Genomic DNA, 15,351 nt, shown 5'->3' on the forward strand with positions numbered 1-15,351 from the left:
CAGATACACCCAGAGTTCTACTTTGTTAAGAAGCCATTCAGCATGATTTGCTCATATTCATATCTCATTATGCAGTGACATTAGAGGACCTCAGTGTGTGGCTCTCCCCAAGAGAAGCCACCAACAAAAACTATCCATCATTGAAGAGCAAGCAGCAATGAAGTGGGCTGGGAGCGTTGCTAGGATACCTCTCCCATGGCATCTGCTTTAACCTGTGTGTTTCCCACTGACCAGGAATGAAGCACAGGGTCATGAAGGTCCCACGGAAAGATAAATCACCGGGATGCTGGAAATTCCTCTATAACACTAGCCTTGAGAATCAACAGTCTTGCTGACAACATCAAGTGTCACTCCAGAGGACACTTTTCATCAGGTGATTATGACCCCCACTTTATGAGCATGTAAATTTCAGGATAACAACAATGAGATGGATGACCACGAGGATAAATCCTAAAAGGCAGTATAGAAATCTTAGAATTTCAATATAAACTTAAAATTCAATAGTGTAAGTTTTTATTATTTTTTAATATTAAAAAGAATAAAACACACTAGTTGTTAGTAGCTAGTAATTTACAGGTAAAAATTTCATCAAGTAGCTATGTTAAATAGAGTGCATAATGCATGAGCTGAAGTAGTGAATTTCAACTTCCTGTCTCTCCTGAGGATTCATTTGCTTGATAAACCTTTCCGAGCCACCAAAGTGTCCGTCTTTGGTGGTTTATAAGCCTGGTTGGAAAGACGAGGCATTTTGTTCCAGACGCACATTATATCTTTCTGTTTCCTATTCTCTTCATTCATTTTCCCCATTTCTTTTTTTAAATTTTATTAAATGTATTGAGACGACACTGGTTTCAAGTGTACAATTCCACAAGACGTCATTTGTATACTGTATTGTGTTCACCACCCAAAGTCAGATTTTCTTAAAAGTTTTCTCTTCTTCTCAGCAGAAATCACAGTTATTCTAAAATCTTATATGTTATCTATCTACTTTTAGTAAATTTTCAAGTTGATTACCTTAGCTCCGTGATGGATTATCCATTAGGCAGACTATGTACATGTTTAAGAGCCCAGGAAAACCATCAGAAATATTCATATCCAGTATGACTCCACTGGCCTTTTTTTATGCTGGATCTCACCTACTCCCTAAGACTAATAACCCTGATCTTATTGGCTACCTGAGTTATTATATTATGAAGGGACAAAGGGAAGATGGGATCAAAGTTTTTAAATCTTACATCACAACTTTTCCTAGGCTGCTCCAGTATTTTCTAGGAAAATGGTGACATTGATTCGTGATTGGGGTTTATGCTTAAGATTGTACATTAGCTCTGGTGAAAGGTATCAGCAGTCCACCAACCACACCTGTTTACCTCATTCTCTCCCTGTGAAAGTAAATGTGTGTAAAACTTCTCTGAGCGTTTAGTAATGCAGAGCGAAACCGCAGAAGTCATAGCCAGCCAATCTTCCAGGACCCCTTTGTGCTTCTGAGCTGCGGACAGCCAGCAACCAGCCTCTCCTTTCAACAGGTAAACCAGTAATATGTTCTCACATTATGAAGCTATAGGAAGCGAAGAGACACAAAGTTCATTATTCACACATTATTTCCCTGCGTCAGATCATGGGAAAGGATAGGAAATTAAGAATACAGTGACTAATGTTGAACAGAGAAAAGATTCGAAACTCGAGGAAGTAGAGGAGAAAAGGAACGTAAGCAAAGAGGAAGATGAGTGGATAAGTAGACAAGCCTAAAAAAGTTATGAGAGAAAGCAAAGAAAATGAGGAAAGCTGAAAACAGTGAATGTGATTTAGTTGCATGTAGAAGCTATCATGCCTTCTTTTAAAATTCATAATATACCTATTTCTGAAAAAGAGTTGGTGAGATTTTTATAATAAACTCTAGGCATATTCTAGAACCATCAATACAATGGTCAAGAAGATAGGAGTCATAAAAAAAGAGGCAGAAGTGATTCATAAGAAATACCTAACAAAGAAAACTAAAACAAACCGAAACTTGGCTCTAAACTTGAGCTTCCTGATAGCTAAAGAAACTACACACGTGTACTCATTTACAGAGGGGGTGGGGGTGAGGGTGCGGGAAAAACAACACAATTGTTAAATTCCCTTAATCCTGAATCTAACAGGAATTTAGCCTTTGTGTCTTTATATGAAGACCTTCATATAATAAACAGTATTTGTAATGGTTGTTTATGAAAACAGAGGTGCATTATCTACTATATATTAAAAATAAGGAAAAGTTTAAAAATAAACATTTAAAGAGAAAGGGGATAAGCAAATAAAAGAGAAAATGTGTGGAAAAGATAAACTTTAAAGTGAATGGACATATAGAGGAAAAACAGAAAATATGAAAAAAATATGTCGTGACAACTGGAAATGTAGCAATACCCAAAGAAAAAAAACAGAAGAGAACAGGCATAAAACAAGTCTTCAATTGAACTAATTAATATGGTCCTCAGAATCCACAGCACAAGGGCACTTTAAGATGAGATTCTTTACATACATGAAAAAAAAAATTTTTCATTGAAAGATAAAGCCAACCCGTTATAGAGTGAATGCTTCTCTACAGGGAATAGCATAGTATCTAAAATGAGGATTAGAAAACATGAAGAAACGCAGGCAAAGGCTAGTAAAATTTGTTCTTATTTTCATTTATCCTTCTAAGATAAAATTTGTTTTTAAAGTGATGCAGATGTTTCTCAACTTGAGATTTAAAGAAGGCAAAGCAGATTTGATTTATAGGCTGACGTTACTCCCAATAATAATTCTGATATGAAAACCAAGATGGCAACTGTAGAGATGGTGCAAAAGGAAAGTGAGAACAACACAGGTACCAATAAAAGGTACCCAGTCTGGATGAAATAGTGAGACTAACACAGCAATGGTTTCTGTCGACAGGACCTACCATTCAGTTAGATCATCCATTACTCTACTTTTTCAGATCATTACTCTATTAATTCAGGAATTATCTATAAGCACCTACAATGAGCCAGACTTGGAGAGAGACGGAACCTATATAAAGATGAATATGACACAGCCATGAGGACATATCTCATTCCCCTGGCTTCTGTTTCTAAGTAGAGTGTGTGATTCTCTAAGACACATTTTAGAGTAGTTATCTCACAGGACCAAAAAAAAGAAAAAGAGTTTCTTCTTTCCAAATATCTCCTGAGTTGGAAAACAGAATCATGTTTGTCGCATTTTCCCGTCTGCTGTCATGCTGTACTGAATTCAGGCTAGTCGCTGGCAGCGTGGATGAAAAGTCTGTCATAAAGAATAATAGTAGGCATTTCTCTGTTAGCTTTCCTCCCTGAGTTCCTGAGAATTCTGCCTTCAGTACCAACATCACCCTCTCGCTTGATTCAGTAGTTGTGACCTAAAATTAGGACTCGTTGATATATGTGGGTCTAAAGGAGAAATTCCAGTTGAAAGTTATGAGATTCCTCAATCTCTCTGTAAAGAAAAACATGTTCCAGTCCTTCGAAAGTCTTGGAATTTCTTAATAATATTTGTGACATGTACTAGGATCAATATGCTCAAATTACTGATAGTTTCAATTTAAAACCTATCAGTCAATTCAGGGAAGGCATATTAGTCGTGTCAATGATTCATTAGTTTGCACGCTTTAAAACTGAAAAGACTTTTCCCAGTGAATTATTCAGTAAATTAATCTTATGGTGTGCATGCATAGCTTTAATTAATTAATCCTGTTGAACTTGAGATTGATGATGCATGGATGTACTCTGTGACTTTAAGCAAAGTAATGTAACTTTACCCAGGCATTTCTTTTTGTATCTTGTTTCTCCTGAACTATCAAAATGAGCTTTTACATATCTCTTTTCAAATATCTCTCTTTTCTCCCCACGTACATTTTTTACAGGAATGATTTGAGTGTTGTAGTAGAAGTCTGTCAGTTAATTACTGATGCTAACTCTTAAAACTTCTGTAAGTCAGACCCTGGATATAGTTTGGACACTTTGGTAGGTGCATAAATCCATCCCTCTAATCCACTAGGTTATCACATAGGATCCCAACCTCTTCTGTTCCAAGAAGAAATCAACAATTATCTAAAAGAACTAAAAGTACTCAAGGACTTCATCTGTCCTTCACTCAGCAGAGTCACGTTAATCATAACAAATGTTGGGATGTAACTTACAATTTACCAAAACCTGTCATTTACATTATCTCATTTATTCTCACAATAGTTCTATATGGGAGATAAGGCAGATTTGATTAATATTTGTATTTTAAAAATGAGGAAACAGGCTCGAAATCCCACTGCTTATTAGAGCTATCCAACACACCACTGAGGTCACACTTCAAGCATGTTCACACCATGTTCCTTCTGTGTTTACCTCATTTACTTTGTATGTCTTAAAGGGGCTGCCTCCTTTCATGGGCTGTTCCAAGTGCAGGTCACGTTGCTCCTATGTGATCCCATCTTCTGAAGCGGGAGAGGTGAAGTCATTCCAAATGGGGACCCAATGCGAAAGCACTGTAGCATTGTCCAAAGAGCCCTACTGTGCCTTTCTGAATAAGCAGGTTGACGATGTTTGTTCTTTTATTAACCACTATATAATATAATAATGAATAAAAGCTGTAATTGTTTTTCTTCCAAATATAGCCTTCCCTTAGAGGCTGTTTTATGAATTCTTTGCAATCAACTGGAGGGTAGGTGAGTCTGATGTTGCTACTACAGTGATTGCATAATCAATTGAGAAAAATTGCATGAACTGGAAAACAAATGAAAAATTGGAACAATAATGAAATGAAATAGATGGAAGCAGAGGTAAGCAATTGCATGTGTATTTTTGGAATCCCGATGCAAGATAAGAGATTGAGTTAGGCATGAGAAGAAAGAAGTTAAAGTCAGGTTTCACCAGTAATATTTGTGTGATCTTTTGAAATAAGGTCCAGACTTCTCATTCAGTATATTAAAATGGCATTTAATGAATGGCCAGATGGGTATGGCACTGTTCCTGGCACAATGTGCTACCAAGCCAGATATAGTTCCTGCATTTGGAAATGGGTCTGGGGAAATAAGACTTACGTGGGAAATAAACTATAAAGGAAAAAGAAAGACATTTGCAGTCCCTCCCAGATCTGCTATCTACGTGTTTTGTCATTTCTCTGGGCTCTAGTTTCAAAATGTTAAAAACAAACACACAAACAAACACACAAAAAAACACTTCATCGCATTATTTTGAAAATTAAATTGTCACTAAAGTGATGGACACTTGGTGCACATCCGAAATTGTAGCTGGTTATTAGGTCTCCAATCTCTGAGGGCACAGGCAGTTCAGCTCTATTCACTGTGGGCATAAGCTGAGAAGAAATATCTCCTCAAAAATAGACAAATGTGCTTTAGAGACATCCTTCAGAAACCGGGAGACTACTTCAGGAAGATTTTTAAGGATTTTTTTTTGCTTCTGAAAAAGGATTCCTTTAAACAACTCCTCTTGTAAACATAGAAAACATATTTTGCCATCTTGAATAATAAATAAGCTAATTTATAATTTATTTTTATTCTAAATCTTTCAATTAGAAAAATTCCAGTCATAAAGAAGGTGCTCCAAAACATTTATCATATAAATTCACTGAATAGTCTGTTTCATATCATGAATGTATTTGGATAGATACTGAATATTCATTAAGCAGACATTTTGTCCCGAGCTTCACAGATTAAAACATATTGATCACAAATTTATTTACTATAAATTAATATGGAAAAATCAGTTTTCCACTTGCATTCTAGGTTTTTTCCCTCTTTTATTTTGTACATAATAGTAATGAGCTAAATAAAACTACAATAGCAATAACACAATAACGCTAATTGTGACGCATGTGCCAGGCATCACAGCAAGCTCTTAGGCGGATTATTTTCACTTATTCTGCACAGCATCCTATGAGATGGGCATCCTTGTCACCCCATTTCAGAGGATGCAACTAAGGCATAGATAAATTAATGTTATGTATGTTGGCATTAAACTTATTTAAGGTCAATCAGCATCTTTTGGGTCATAATGACAAGTACTTAGTTATCCTTTTAGAATTAATATGGTATTTCCATGGGATCATGTAGACTCTAGCCTTATTTCTCAAAGCAACAATATTTTAGTTGGTAAAGTCTTTACCACCTAATAAGCTACATCAGGAGCCAGAAGTTTCAGGTTCAAGTCCCACCTTTGTTACCCACCAATGAGAAAAAGGAGACCTTCTACATGGACTTAGGAGCGGTCCCTACAACTGAGAGTGGCAATCCTGCTAAATATGATGAACAAAGTGCACCAAAAGGACGGGAAGAGACTTGGGGACTGAGTCCCTTAGAGACAAGAAGCAGCGTTTATCTTTCTCTCTCTCTAAGCAATATTTTTTTTCCGGCTGTGAAACACACAAGTCAGTGAAGGGACATTCCCTAGGGAATGCATGCTCAGAAACTAACAAGCAATAAATATAACTCTACTTCTTTTTCTCTCACTCAAATGAGTACATTAAAGTGCAAGTAAGTAAGGTTAAAATAGGTCTGCTCTGATTTATTAAGGAAGGAAAACATTCACAGACTTTTGTCCCTGAAATATTATTGTAAGTTACTTGTGAAACACGTGAAAAATTGATGGAAACACAACGGGGAATCTAAGATAACTTGTGGTGTGTGCTCAATAAATATCTGTTGAGTTGAATACATTTAGAAGGAGGAAAAAAGTCAAATAACTATTTTATTCCTTGACATCTAATATTAAAGAAGTAAATATTTAAGCATATCTTGCTTTAAAAACCCCATAATATTATTGAGGGAGAAACACATTAAAAATATTCAAAACTATTTTCAATATAATTTTTTTAAAATTGATATTTAAAAATTCCTTTTCTATTAAAAGCCTCTCATAGAAAGGTATAAAAATTAAAATCTATGTTTTAGTCATATTTTTATTGCAAAGACAAAATTATAACAATGAAATTATTGTGAAGAAAATGGGAAATCACCATTAGTCCATTATTCTACACTTATTTTATTGTTTTGAAAGCACTGTCTACAGAAACAGATATTTAATATGGTTGTTATATGTAAAAAAGAAACAGAAGATTTTATGGGTGGCCATTTGACAAGTCAGTGAGATCTACTAAAAAAGGAGACCTCCTTGTTCACAGAATATCTAAAAAGCTACCTTAAGACTTGTTCTAATCCACACTTACAAGAATATCATAAGATGTACAGAGGAGCAAAGTAAATACACACGCACATATCAGATTCACCCGAATCATAAATATTACATAAATTTGGAAAAGAAAACATTAATTGAACCGAGATATTTTATAGCTCAGTTGTAACTAGTTACTAAGTACTATTTTTAACCAAATACAATCCTTCCATTCTCTGCCTCCAAAACAGTGTGCACATGAAGGTATAGTCTGAGGATCTAAGAATATTAGCGTCAGCACAGTACAGTGGGGAGAAGCATGGCTTTGGGTCCCAGCCCTGTCAGAAACTAGTTGTGTAACTTTGGGCAAGTTACTTAATAAGAATTCTGATTCTTAATTTCCTCAAATGTAAATTGGGAAAAATAGTGGCATCTAATTCATAGAGGGGTTGTACATGGAGAATACTTAGGCAAGTACTGAATGTACAGAAAGTAGTAAATGTTATCTTTGCTTTTTTGTTGATTTTGCTGCTGTTATAAGAAGGTATCAATACAAATATTACATCAGGTATATTATTAGGTATTATATGTTCAACTATGAAATGTTAAATTTTAATCCATATCATTGCTGGAACCCAGTATTTTGTTTGCTGGATAAAAAAATGTATTTTTCAAATTATTAATTTATCATCATTGTATATTAAGGTTATTGGTTCTGTTACTGCCTTTTAAACTAAGCCTGTTTGGATGTGATTGACCAGAAATAGCTAGCTTTCTCTGGAAGTGACAGAAACAATGAAATGTCAGCTCTAATGATCAGGAATAGGATTTGTATATTGGAACAACTAAATTCTTAAGCAAAAACTAAATAAAACACGCCTTTTGGAATGACAACTGAGTGACTATAATTTAAATCATTCAATTTGGCATTCTCTCTGTTTCTCTCTCTCTCTCTCTCTCTCTTTCTCTCACACACACAGGCACGCACACACACATGCACACACACCACTTAATTTTAATTAACAAAACCTAAGAATGATATGGTCAGGAGTTAGCAACTACTCATCACTAACAAAACATCAGTAGCACTGGAAAATAGTAACTAAAAAAGCCAGACTCAGGTTTTCAAAGATGGCAACCTGCTGTTGACAGGGGAGAGAGGAGAGAGTGATGGCAGGTTGAGCTGTGCCTAAGTATCAACACACCTCCAATCATGTTCCTTTTATGTTCCCCTTTAGTAAACACGAAAGGCTTTATTCTGAGAATCTCAGTGATGAAAAGAGATTCGCAGCCTTCACGTCCCACAAAGGTGACAGGTGTAGTAGCTGAGCCAATAGAACATTTGGTGCTTTCATACAAGGACCTTAAAAGTTCTTAAAGAGGATTCAAAATCTTGTCGGAGGATCTAATTGCAACAATAATTACCCAGCTTCAATTCAAACTCGTAGAAAATAAGGGAGCATTAAGGTCATATGGACATAGAATGTTACTAAAAGAATCAACATGTATATGCTTACTATGCTAATCAGATTCATTGCTACTTAATATCTCCTGAGTATTTATAAAGTTAAGACACTATATAAAGATCTGGGCAATACTTTAAATATTAAGAACAAAATGACTGGAGACAGCTCTTTGTCTGCTTGAATTACCTAAATAATCTGCAATATTGTATTTGCTCTTCCCTGCTTACCTGCTCCCCTAGCCCCAACCGAACCCTCCAACTTGGCTAAAAATCACACTTAACCATGTCACCCAACTACTAAATTTAAATGGCTCTTGGGGAAGGGAGGAGAGGAGAAGGGGATGGGGAAGAGGAGAAGGAGAGAATTTTATCTTAGAGGAAAATTTTATTCAAGTAATAACACTTCTTTCACCCAATGTTGGTTATACAATGCGAATGACCTAGTACAAGATGATTTCATTAAAGTCAGTGCTTCTCTGACAAAAACGGTTGTTTATCCATGCATATTTGTATAGATTTATGTCTGATATGTGATAGATATAAATGTGTGTGAATTAAAGAAGGAAGTGCATTGAAAGATGTACACTCAGGTTCTTTGTGTATGTGGCTAACAAACATGCTTGGAGAGCGCAGGCTTCGAGAATGTGTTCTCCCTGTGTGTATTTATGTGTGTGTATATGTGCGTATACATAGATATACATATAGAAGATCTTGGGATGCAATGTAGCATAATTATAAACCTGAACACTGCAGCTCAAATTTTTGCATTCAAATACAAGGATCAACATTTATAAGTTGTGTGACCTTAAGGAAGTCATTTAGACTCTCTGTGCCTTAGTTTCATCTATAAAGTGGGCATATAATTGTACCTATCTGTGTAGTTGTAATGAGGATTAAATAAAGGAATCTTATAAAAGGCTTAGCCATGGTACATAGTAATGAGTAAATACTATTATATATATCCACCGAAGAAGAAACGATACATGCTCTGATAAATATAACTGCTTGCTGTGCTTGTGTCAGAGAACACCACTGTCTATGCCTTGTATGCATTTATTTTGTTCTCCTTTCTCCCCCTGTAAATGTTGGCCCCTCCTCCATTATCAGAATTTAACACAGTAAGATTAGAGGAATGGAAGCAATGACTGAGCCCAGAGTAATCCCGGAGTCAGTGAGATGAAATCCAGTGAGCATCACATTGTGTCCTTGGTTGGTCAGCATATGAAACATAGCAGCACACAACTAGCACACAGAAACGAAGCCGAAAACCTAGGCGAAGACTTGCCAACTCCTTTGGGAAAACAAACCTGAAAACTCAGAATTCAAAATAATGTGAAAACTTCCCTGTTGTTCACTGTCAATATAAGGCATTACAAATTCTGTGTGTATTAAGGCGTTTCATCTATATATTAGAGATGAAGACTTATTTTTCATTCTCCAAGTTTGCTCACTTATATATATTTCAACTCTTCCTTTCATCGACATATACAGAAGACTTGCACAGAATGAAAATAAGTTTTCTGCTTATGTTTTATAAGTTATTCATAAAAAAACTTAATTTGCAGATAAACATATTTGCAAATATGTTTTCATTCTGTCAAAAATTCCTCATCGAAAATCAGGATGGGGTTGTTCATTTGGAAAAAAAAAATAACACCTGATCATTCAAAAATTCAGTCAATACAAATTAGCATACTGCTAGGGTCAAAGAGAAGAGGCAAAAGTTCTTCAATAACTTAGTCGGAACGCTCACGCTTTCCTATTATATCAGGGTAAACGGCCTCACCTCCACCACCCAATCGCTTGTTTTCCAACTCACAGGCTTGTAAAATTTTTATCACAGTCTATATTTATCCAGTTTATAAATGCTACCACAATACCACCTGCAAATTCACTTATTTATGAATAAACACAATTACATATGTCCTATCTCACTTTGCCTTCAGTACTAAAGCACTGAGGCAGAACAGCGCAGTACTTCAGAATAAGCACCTTGTAACTACGCCCTTTGATTTCCTAGCTGTTTGACCATGAACAGACTACTCAGGGCTCAATTATTCTGTCCCCTTAAAGGATGCTGGTTAAAACTATCATCTCCTACAGTTGTTTTGAGAATTAAATGAGATGATGAATAAAAATGTCTTAGTGTTTCAGATATATATTAAGTCCTCAAACATTTAGTAGTTATTATTTTTCCTATTCGCCATGCCTAAAACTCTTTTTTCCCTATTTCCCAATTGGGAAACTGATATTCATACCTAAAATCAAGTGATTCTTTTGTAAATCCTCATGACATCACCAAGGGGGTCAAGCAAATTATTCCTTATGGAGACATGGGGAAGCATCTCTAGGGAAAGGCAGAATGATGCTGGTGGAAAATACAGCAAAAATTAAGTAAGAAATGAACTCTACCCTGCCCTGGAAAAATAGCTGGGTGAGATCAGCTTTCTCTTCCCTGAATCCCTGACGGCACCTGCATACTCTGAGGAGATGGACCATCTGGGATAGAAAATGGAGAGGGGCGGGGCAAAAAAAACCTTGAGAAAACAGAGGAGTAGAATAGTTCTGTTGGAAATTTTGGCTCTTCCTTGCTTTTATTCTTTGGCCTGATAATGCCTGTTGTGTAGGTACCTTTTGCTGAGACAGGGCACAAAACAAACGCATGTTATCCGGGCTGGCTCAAGGCTTGAGAGAGGCACTTGGAATTTTGTTTGAAAAATTTGCTCTTTCCTGGATATGAACAAATTAGAGACTGAGGGTGAAATGTCGAAATAGAAATATAACTAGAACGTACTAGGACATCTCAGATTTTGTGTTTCTTAATAATCAGAAGTCAAACGAAATGAAGTGCTTAGAATATTTCATACAAATGTCCATTTGGTTGAGAGGTGAGTTCTCAGATTCCACCCAGGCAAACCAACCCCGTTCTCTCCCAGAGAGAAGCCTCCACGTTTATGAACTGGTTAAGAAGCACTTACAATCTTGAGGGATAAAAGGTGTTGCATTTGCGGTTTTCATAGTCATCTAAGACATTCATGCGTGAAGGTAACAAAGACCTACATAGGTATGCAGTGACTCGAGAAATATTAAATTCATGGAATCAAAAGTAAGTATGAAAACCATTTTTCAAGAGGCTGAATCAGAACAAAAAATTTAGAAATGGAGAGATCCTGTTGTACAAGGACTTGTAATTACAGATACCAGTGAAACAAGAAGTGGGAAAGTCATGGTCATAGAGCAGAACAAGGCAACTGACCGATGGTACTGGAATAAGAGAAAATAGGCAGAGATGTCTATGTGTCAGTAATGAACAAACATTTAATAGCAATAATTTCACCCTAAACCTTCACGCTGTATCACAAAAGGTCTGAAGCTCGGTGTGAAATAAGCAAATGCTAATTCGAAAAGTATTACTTTTTATCCTTGGATTTGATAGTTACTTATAAAAATAATAAAATACAGCTTTTCAAAGTAAAACTAAGAGCTAATTAAGTTTTGAAATACTCTGCAAACCATTATTCCTAAAGCAAAAGACAGAAAAGAAATTAAACATAAAGTATAAAATGAAAGCAGAAAAAATGACAGAAGAGAAAATAGGAGAGGATTAAATTATGAATTTGAAAGCAAATATTCAAGGATTAAAAATAAATAAAACCCAATTACACACGACTTAAAAGAAACTGACCTCATCAGAGTGGCACAGAGAATTTAAAAATAAAAGCATTGCAAATGTTTCTCAGACAAAGCAAGAGAAAAGAAACGGTAGGTGGCAACTTCAATTTCGGATAAGCGGATAAGTGAGAACCACAACCAAATATTTTAAACAGAACAGAGAATATAGTAATAATAAATTATATATAAAATTCAAAATGTTAAAAAAAAAAAACCTACTAGAATTTGACCAAAACAGAATAGGTGAAAGAAATGCATGTGCAGCTACAGATCATGTAGATTTTTAAAAAATAAGAATGAAAGTAATGAATAATAGAATGGATATGGGGAATAAATATATATAACATGTTTGTATATGTGTGTATATAACTGGCTCTCTTTTAAATTTTTATTTATTTTTTTCTAAATTAAATTTATTGGGGTGACATTGCTTAATAAAATTATATAGGTTTCAAGTGTACAATTAATGTCATACGTCTATTGCATTGTACACTCACCACCCTAAGTTAAATTCCCTCCATCACCATGTTTTTCTCCCTTTACCCTTATTTACCACAGCTCTCTTTAACAAAGAATAGAATCTTCTTTTTAATTACCAAATTCAGAAACTAAAAAACTGAGAAAATGTTAAAAAGTAGACATTATAAGGCCACATTTCTGACCAAAATGCGATAAAATTTGAAATTTATAAGAAAATTTTAAAAGAGAAAAGCAAATGATATTCGACACTTTCGATATTAAATGTTAAAGTGATTATTGAGTTAAAAGAAAAACCAAACTATAATTTCAACAAATACTATTTGTGTTGAGCATTTGATTTTGCTGTTATTGTACTATATTCTTTCAAACAGAGGATCTCATTTAATCTTGCAAAGCATGGTAAGGAAAGTATGTTTACTATAAATTACAAGAGAAGAAAATAAGTTAAAGTTCCTGTCACAATATGTGCAAAAATCAAACCTAAGCCTGCCTTGCTCTAGGTCCATGTTCTTATTAACCAGAACATTTAAAAATTTTAGATGAGACCAAAGCAATTGTCTGAGACAAATTCATAGTTGTTAATGTTCTCAATACCGAACAAGTAAGATTTTTTTAAAAAGAAGAAACTAGTGTTCAACTCAAGATGTTTTAAAAAGGAGGGTCACAAAAATCTCTATGAAATTAGAAAGAAGCAACTACAAAAAATAAAGTAATAAATTATAAAATCAAAAGCAACAGAATTAAGACAATAAAAATTCACGAAACTGTGGCAAACCTCATCAAAAAAAAATCATGAGAAAAGCACAACTAAAACTAGAAAAAGAAAAAAGAAAATAGCAGATTTGGAGAATAATCAAGTTTAACAGAATCATATGTACAATTATTTGATAAAAATTGTAAGCATTTTCTTTTTTTAGGCGAGGCAACCGTTGGTTGACCTCACAGATTGCAAAGACCTTGTCAGCTTACAATCTTTTATTTTTTATTTTTTATGCCTACAGCACCTAGTCTTCCTAGGTGGTCTTCCATCCAAGTACTAACCAGGCCCAACCCTGCTTAGCGTCCGAGATCAGACGAGATGGGGCTTGTTCAGGGTGGCATGGCCGTGACAAAGCATTTTCATTAACTAGATATTCAATAGGAAATTCATAATTTATCAGAATTAATTAAGGTATATAAAATATGAATTGAATGGCTCAGAAAAATATTATCAATTTTTTAAATTTTTGTAAAAAAGGATTTGAGCTTTTTACAAAAAAAGGTGGATTATTCAAACATTTAAAGAATTAATAACCCTCACGCTCTATAAACTCTTCAACAGCATAAGGAAAAGAGGGAAGCCACCAATCAATTTTATGCAATCTGTGTAAATGATGTAAATATGAACCAAATGTAGCTCAAAAACAACTTTTTAAACTTTAAATCAATCTCAATTATGAATGAAATGCACAAAGCTTTGATAAAATAGTAGCAAATGGAATTCAACAGTACATTTAATAGAGCAACATATCACGACAATTAAAACCACTGAATTTGAAAATGTGTTACTATTAGGAAAACTAAAATTTGATATATCACTTAACAGTTCCAATAACAATATATATACAAATCCCAATGCATTAAAAACACCTTGAAAAAAGTCAGTTTTATTAATATCATATGTAACACCTACCTTAATCCAAATCACAATTCCATATCACTGATAAAAGACTACTAGAATTCTTATTAAACTATAACAATAATGAATGCTTCAATATTATTGTTTTATAACAATATAATAGTTATAGTAACAGTTTTACAACATGAATATAAAATATCTACCCAATTTAAAAAGAAATAAATCAAGAAATAAATCAAGAAATATATTTATTGCAAAGGGACATTTTTCATTATTTATGAATAACGTATACCAAGTCCAATAAGTTCAAATTTTTGAAAAAATGCATTGTTTTATATACTAGACTCACCTACTACTTAAAACTCCCCTGCTATCCATAACTAAAATTCACAAATATGGTACTTATACTCATTTTTAATTAGCTTTTATGAAGATAAATCCTTTTATAGTAGAGTACATTGTGACACCAGCTTTAATATCCATAAAAACAACATACTTTGATGCAGAGGTGGGAAGCGTGCCACCATTTTTGAAAGAGGGAAGAGATTTCTTTTTGAAGATTTGCATACACATTATGGAAGACACAGTTTAATTCCTGAGAAGATGGGGTTAGAAGTGTCCGGTGCTTGTGAACAGCTCAACAGCATGGAGTCCTCCAGGTTGGTGTATCTCAAAACGTGACCCACCTGGAGATCCATGGTGTCGAACAGTGAACTTTCCAAACCAGCAAAGTCTCCATAAAGGGAGGGGAGCGCCTTCCTCTTCACCGTCGTTGGCTGGAGAACACACAGCCTACATCTACACTAGACCAAGTCAGGTTCTGTCCTTGGTCTTCTCTGTCAGAATTTCCTCCATCCGTTTTCCATTTCTGGCCCACTTTAAAGCTCCTGGCCATGATGTCTGCTTCCCAGACTCCAGATTAATGCCAAGCTTGAACATTTTGCCTTTAATAAAGAAAAATG

The 15,351-nt window shown here is 34.8% G+C and overlaps 1 protein-coding gene and 1 pseudogene across 3 annotated transcripts in view; both read right to left on the reverse strand.

Moving 5' to 3' along the window:
- CHRM2 (cholinergic receptor muscarinic 2) overlaps positions 1 to 15,351 on the reverse strand; it is a 146,713-nt gene that overhangs the window by 76,233 nt on the left and 55,129 nt on the right. The window lies entirely within an intron of this gene.
- LOC120601337 (uncharacterized) lies at positions 13,764 to 13,882 on the reverse strand (annotated as a pseudogene).

The sequence above is a fragment of the Pteropus medius genome, unplaced genomic scaffold (assembly GCF_902729225.1).
Source record: "Pteropus medius unplaced genomic scaffold, Ma_sr-lr_union100, whole genome shotgun sequence".
Classification (NCBI taxonomy): domain Eukaryota; kingdom Metazoa; phylum Chordata; class Mammalia; order Chiroptera; family Pteropodidae; genus Pteropus; species Pteropus medius.